Genomic DNA, 7,955 nt, shown 5'->3' on the forward strand with positions numbered 1-7,955 from the left:
TTAAAGTTAACAGAAGCAGTTTTAAATAAAGCAAAAACTATATTTTTAAAAAGGAAAAATAAATATTGACAGTTAACTGTCACATCACTATGAAGTATCTATTCATAGAAAAAATGTTGCTTATATTACATATCTAATAAATCTTTATTTTAGAGATTTTACAATGAACAGTTTGGAGACAATCAAGAAAAAATGGTGGCATATCTTTATTATAGAATAATAATATCAAATAAAAATTAGTTTATATCAATAAATTTAAGTCTGAGAATTAAAACAAGTGAATCAATGATACAAAAAAAGAAAAAATGTGCTATGTTTAAAGAATTGTGGATGATTGTATACATTTAAAAGTGAAATGGACTACCACTTGGCTGAGGGAAATAGTCATTTTCAGGATTCAATAGAAGTGAAGGATGTTCATCCAAGATGATGCTGTAAGGGGTGCCCGGTGGCTATTTTTTGGACATGTTTTGCTTCCTTTCCCAGCAGATACATCAGCTGCATGGAAGCAGATAACCGCACAATACTAACACAGTCTTCCTCCTGGGCATTTCAGAGGATCCAGACCTGCAGCCCCTCCTCTTTGGCCTGTTCCTGTCCATGTGCCTGGTCACAGTGCTTGGGAACCTACTCATCATCCTGGCTGTCAGGTCTGACTCCCACCTCCACACCCCAATGTACTTCTTCCTCTCCAACCTGTCCTTGGCTGACATCTGTTTCACATCTACCATAATCCCACAGATGCCAGTGAACATTCACACACAAAGCAAAGAGATTTCCTACTTAGAATTCCTCACTCAAGTATATTTTTTTATGATTTTTGTTGGAATGGATAATATGCTACTGACCGTCATGGCCTATGACTGCTTTGTGGCCATCTGCCACCCACTGAAATACACAGTCATCATGAACCCTTGGCTCTGTGTCCTCCTGGTTCTGATGTCTTGGAACATCATGTTCTGGTTCTCCCTGTTTCATATTCTACTGTTGAAGCAATTGACCTTCTCCATGGGCACTGAAATCCCTCCTTTCTTCTGTGAAGTGCCTCAGCCTTTCAAGGTGGCCAACTCTGATGCCCTCATTGGTATCATCATTATGTATGTTTCAACTGCCCTGATGGTTGTATTTCCTGTTGCTGGGATCCTCTATTCCTACTCTCATATTGTCTCCTCCTTATTGAGGATGTCCTCCTCTGTGAGCAAGTCTAAAGCCTTCTCCTCCTGTGGATCTCACCTCTGTGTGGTCTCCTTGTTTTATGAAGCAGGGCTTGTGGAATACCTCAATTCTTCTGGGACCCATTCTTCCCAAAGAACCACGATCGCCTCAGTGATGTACACTGTGGTTACCCCCATGCTGAACCCCCTCATCTACAGCCTGAGGAACAAGGATGTGAAGGGGGCCCTGGGGAGACTCCTCAGCAGAGCAGCCTGTTGTCCTTAATGGATCACTGACCTCAGAACTCAGGAGATATTTTAGGCCCTGAGGCAAACGCACTGAATTTCAATTTCTAGCTCTTTTCCTCCTCTAAATAATGTGCTTAATTTCTTATACTCCCCAAACAATTATAAGCTCATGAAAAAAAATACTCAACACTATTATTGAGGAAGATGTAAATCAAAGCCGAAATGAGATGCAACTTCACACCCAATTAAAAAAAAAAGACAATAAAAATTGTTGGCAAGGACACAGAGAATTGGAACTTTCAGACCAATCCAGTGGGAAAGTAAAATGGTGTCGCCATTTTGGGAACAGAATTTTCAGTTCCTCAAATAGTTCATCACATGGTTATCATATGACTCAGTAATTTAAATCCTTGATATATACCCAGGAAAACTGAAAACATTCACACATAAATATCCACACAAATGTTTATTGTATCATTTTTCATAACTTCCCAGATCTAGGAAAGCCAAAATATCCATCAACTGATGAGTGAATAACTTAAGGTGATATATCCATACATCCATGAATGTGATTCAGCCATGAAAACAAATGTCATATTTATATATGCCAAAATATAGATGAGTCTTAAAAACATTATGTTAAATGATAGAAGGCAGACAAATAAAGACTACGTATTACATGATTCCATTTTTTGAGATTATGAAAATATTCTGGAAATAGGTAGTGGTGATGGCTGCACAACCATGTTAATATGTTCAAAAGTACTTCATTTTATACTTTACAAGAGAGAATTTGGGTTGTGTGAATTCTAGTTCAAAAATAATTCAAAAATTAAAGTAATATGGTTGTTAAAAGAAAAGTTTGTTTCATAGAATCATAGTCACTACTCTTCTGCTTCTGAATTCATAGTCAATGAAATAAATTTGTTCCTGCCTAAAGAAAAAAATAACCAAATGTCTGTTTTTATGTTTGTAAATTTGCCAGGTGTGATGGCACATGCCTATAATCCCAGCGACTCAGGAGGCTGAGGCAGGAGGATCATGAGTTCAAAGCCAGCCTCACCAAAAGCGAGGTGCTAAGCAACTCAATGAGACCATCTCAAAATAAAATACAAAATAGGGCTGAGGATGTGGTTCAGTGGTCGAATGCCCCTGAGTTCAAGCCCTGGAACCCCCCAAAAATATAAATTTGTAAATTCATTTAATGAATCGGGTAAATAGGGATTGTATTACAATGATGCTATTCTCATTTTTGCAATTCAGATTTATGTCTCTAACGAGAACTTCCTGTTTTTATTTCTGTGCTCCTTTCTTGTGATTTAGGATTTTATGTGTTGATAATTTAAGAGTCTTTTTTTTTAATATAGATAAGAATTCAACTCCGGTGTTTTGTCAAAGTGATATACGTTGGTATAGTGTAAAATACTGATCTTCACATAGTTGTTGGTAACTTTCAACTCCTTCGAATATTCCAAAGTTTTCAACAAACATAGAGTCAAGGGGTTGCTAAGGTTGCAGTCATCTCATGGCTATAAATCCCACACTTTTTCTATTATCTGCATTCCCTATCCTAATCAAACCAACTTTTTGGTCATGGGGAGGATTTAAGTCCTTCCTGATGGCAAGAGGCCTCCCTCAATTCCTCAACATGAGGGGCCCTGGGGACAGCTCACAAAACAGCAGGTGGCTTCTGTTGATGTAAGCAAATAGGTGACAGAGCAGCAAAGGGCCAGGCCTACCCAACTATCAAGACATTGGTCTCAAAGCTGCAGGATGTCCCCACAACCTCCCAATAAGCTGAAGTTGTTTTGTTCCCAAATATAGCAAGTGCACCAGGGGCTTCTGATTTCAGCTCAAAAAGAAAATATTTCTCTCACTCCAGAATATATTGCAAAGCTTTGTGTAAGTCTGTGTTGTCACCTAGTGAAGTCATTAACTAAGTGTACTTTTGTCCAGTCATTTTTGAAGTTGATAACACCAGTTGTTCAAAAATTATGATCCTTGGAAAATATCCACACCCCATCCATGAGAGCCTTGTGGTTCAGAGAGACAAATTTAGACATTGATTCATAATTAATTGGTATAATAAACCTGAATGTGTGTGTGGATAAATGTAGAAGTAAATTTGGCAAGACCATGTAACCAAACAACAAGCATATAAAGCAGAACTAGATAGAGAGATGCTTGGTAATGTGAACTTTTAATACATGTGGGTGGTAGCAAATTTTTAATATTACACTGCAGTCATTTCATAGTGAGTTGATAGGATCAGACATTAGGATCCCTACCATAGTGTTGTGTAAAGGAAATGCTGAATAAAACCTAAAAGACCTATGTTTGTGCAGTTAACGAATCCTTTCCTCTCTGCTTTTTCTAATTTTCCAACACATAATGAATGTCCTTAATGAAAACAAAAAGACCCTAACATTTGACCTTTTCTAGATGTGCATGATAAATTTCTATCCTCACTTTTTTACCCTTTATTATTTATAGAATTATTCAAATCCCACCATTGTTCTATGATTCTTTATCTTGCAAATACTATTTAAGATATCTAGGTCTTTTATATAGTCCTTATAAAACATAAACTTTACATTTAATTTCTAAGAAATGTTTAGAGATCTCTTTAAAAAGTTATTCCCTCCAGTGAAGGAAGAGGCTACTGGATGTGTGAATGTCAAATTGTCTTTGCTTTGCCTTATGGGACAGTGAATAATTTCTCCAATGCACATGAAAGTTACAACCTGTGCAAAAGGCAAGTAGTACTCTTTTCTTTCCAAAGCCTTGAAGTCTAGCAGAGCAATGGCAGAGATAAGGTGCATTTCTATGTTGCAAATTGCTAAATGTACAATTCACCATCTGCATCATTCAAGTTTCTCATGATAAAAAGAATCAATGGGATAATCATTTGAGTAACTGGATAGATGGAGAGATTAAGAGAAAGGTGATAGAAGATAGATATACAAACTGTATGTGGGATAATCTTTGCACTGACTATGGTAGATTTTGACTGTATAAGTAAATTATGTTTATTATCTGTCTTGATCTGGTCAAGAGATCATTGTATAAACATGTGATGGTCTCTCAGCCCTTAGGATGAAGTGCTACTGAAATTCAAATAAATTTAAATGCATTAACACTAAGTAGATGATAATGATGATTATCATTATCTATTTAATAGATTCCTAAAAGGTATGTATTATCTGTTTCATCCTAGAGTTGCTTCAGCAAAGTACCATTAAAATGAAGATTTTGAGGCCAGGATAGCACAAACATGTGTCCCAGTCCACTCATCTAGTACTTTTCAATTGTGCTAAACACAGTGGTAAACACCTGTCATCCCAGCAACTCAGGAAACTGAGGCAGGGGGATCACAAGTTCAAAGTCAGCCTCAGCAACTTAGCAAGATCCTGTTTCAAATAAAACAAAAAGAGAACTTAAAAGGGCTAAGGGTGTAGCTCAGTAGTAGAGAGCCCCTAGATTCATTCCCAGTACCACAAAAATAATTATTTTTCAGGTGAATTTTCTACCTCCCCCAATTGATAAGATTATTGTGTCAGATAAGAGTTCCTGTATACTGTGAATCACAAGAAGGGGAGACACAGCAATGAATGAATGTTCAAGAAATGATTTAGGGTGTTCCTCTATTCAGGAGCAAGTTCAAGTGTATTCACTCCATTCAATATTTCCTTTAAAAAAGAAATCCATCTTTTTTTTTAAATCTCCATGTTAATTGTGGTAATAAACAATAATTTTTTTTAAAAAAAATGTGCCATTTGAACTGGAGAATATCATATTAAATGAAATAAACCACTTTAACCATTTCTAAGCATGCAGATTGGCGGCATTAGTTACACTGGCATTTTTGTACAACCACCACTATCTCCATATCCAGAAGATTTTCCCCTCCCCAAATAAAACTTTGCACTCATTTGAAAAACTGACATCCTCCTCACCAACCACAACCATGATTTTACCTTGAAACATCATAAGGACTCAGAGCCATTAAACTTCAAGTGTTAACAAGAGGGCACCATTTATAAGCTATGTGTTCAGTTTTGCTACTTTTTCCAATTCACATTCCAGAGGATGCCACAGGTACTGAGCTTAGACCATCCTTCTCTGAGTCTCTTCTAGGCACTAGCAATGTCCCTGTTTCTACGGCTGTGGATGAAGAAAGTTAGCATAGGGGTGGTCACAGTGGCTACCAACGAGAACCCCTCACTGGGAGAATGGAGCACAGCTGATCCAAGGCACTGTCCAAGGCCTGTTTGATAAAATAAGCAAACAACTGACAGTTGAGAGCAAAAGGTAGAAAACACTTCAGACTTCACACCTGATGAATTTCCAAATGATGGTAATGTTTTTTTAGTAAGAGGAAAGGACTCCCAGGATAAGGAAAAAGCAAACATGGCACCAATGAGCCCCAGCACTATGCTATTGTTAGTAGTATGAGAACAGGCACGAAGAACACAGTGAGGAGGGTGACAGAAGAAATCACCAATTTCCACCTCTAGGAAGCAGACAAGTTGCAAGGCCAGCAAATGGTTTAGCTGAATCCTAGAGTCTAACAAAGATGATGCCCAACTAAGAGACCACAGAGGCAGGGTCCATGATACTGGTTATTACAGTGGCCTCTTTCGACTCTTATGGGCAGCTTCCCACATCATGACCACGAAAGGTCCTAAGAGGACACACTGCAGTTCCTGGGTCATCTGAGAGTTCCATGAGGTGGAATTCTACACGCATGTTAGTTTTCTGCTTCTGTGTTTATAGGACACCTTTGAATAGAAAAGAAGGTAGGAAAAGGAAATGGCAAGCAAGCACTCAGGACTGTATACGTGTTTACTCTAAGCATTCATAGTTGAGTATCCAGACCTGAGGCCCACACACATTCAACAACATCTCACAGTTGTGACAAACTCCATCTTCTTGGAAATCTTCCATTATTGATTTCTATATTTCTGTACATTTTTTTAGAAACTAAGTATTGAATCCAGGATCTTCTACATACTAGGCAAGCACTCTAACACTGAAGTACATACACAGCCCTTTTAATATTAAGTACATCCACAGTGTCTCAATAAGTTGCAAAGTCTAGGCTTGAATTTGTGATCCTCCTGCTTTAAACTCCTTACTCATTAGGATTCCTGACATGTGCCATTCTTTCCAACCTACTTTAGGGACTCTAAACAAAAGAGCATTGGAAGAACAAGAACACTAGATATAACAGGATCATGATCACAGTAATGTGCAGCCTACCCCAGGGGTGTGGGAAATGAAATCACAGCATAAGAAATAGCTTTCTAAGTTTTAGAAATAGAATCCATTTTAATTAAAGAAAAGCAATAAGAAATTTAGAGTGCTGTATTATTTTCTAAGATAATGGTCTGGATTCTTTCAATGAAGGCTATATATTAACATTGTATAAGAGCCAGCACTGCATAATCTGATGATGACATTACAGATGAATATTCATTATCAGAACACATTGTTCAGTGCCAGTGTTCTTCCAGGAGTTCCAAAACTCTGAGGTTATTGATCTGCCTGTTAGGATAGAAGTAGTCAGCCAAATGCTGTTTGTCTTTTAATAATCATTAAATCCTGCACATCCACAAGAATGGGGTCCTAATTAGAACAAAATACATTCCCTGCTTGTATAGTTATATCAAAGTGGATTCAACTGTCACATGTAACTAAAAAGAAACAACAATATAAAGGAATGAATAAATAAATAAAATCATTCAAAATTCTGTTTTCTTCCTTGCCTTAGTTAGAATTCAAATGTTGAGAAATGTGGTTTAGTTTATAGCACATAATGAACGGCATCACCGACCAGATATGTATTAGTGTAAACTGGGCCTGTCCATGATTAAATAATAATGAAGGGCTTAAAACCAATTTTTGAGTCTTTTTTTTTAAATCCAGTTTCTGTGGTAAAACCCCTACAAATACCTGGTGAGGAAAAGAGCTCTTTGCATTTTTTTGCTGTGGTAATCTACAGTGCTCTGCCAGAGGGCTCCAATGTTTCTTTGTAACAGTTGAGAAATTTAGCACCATGGATGCCCTCAGAAACCAGGTTTAATCCCAACATTTTTATGCTATTGCATAGATTTTCACATCAATTTCTAAACTGATGAATGGATTGTAATTCTCTGATTTCAGTTATGTGGAGGAAACTCAGGTAGTTACTCTGTCAGATTTCACAATGCTACAGTTGGGATAATATGAAAGACAACAGTACAGAAACTATTGCAAATACAGGAAAATGGTGATAATAATTATCTAACTTACAAGGCTGTGATAAGAATTTTTTAACTTTTAAATTTCTTCTTTTAAAATTAAAATGTGGATGCCTATTTATTCTGATATATTTATATATTTGAAATGTAAATTTAAAAATATTTAGATTCCTGGCATCAAACCAAAACCAATTTAATCAGATTATCTGCCTATGAAATTCTTGGTGGTGGCTTGTGTTTTGGTTTTTTGTTTTATATATATATATATATATATATATATATATATATATATATATATATATATATATAT

General features: G+C 36.6%; 1 pseudogene; it reads left to right on the top strand.

The window, feature by feature from the left end:
* Positions 1–502: 502 nt before the first annotated feature.
* On the top strand, positions 503–1,440 carry LOC107133583 (annotated as a pseudogene).
* Positions 1,441–7,955: the final 6,515 nt, after the last annotated feature.

The sequence above is a fragment of the Marmota marmota genome, unplaced genomic scaffold (genome assembly GCF_001458135.2).
Source record: "Marmota marmota marmota unplaced genomic scaffold, marMar, whole genome shotgun sequence".
NCBI lineage: Eukaryota > Metazoa > Chordata > Mammalia > Rodentia > Sciuridae > Marmota > Marmota marmota.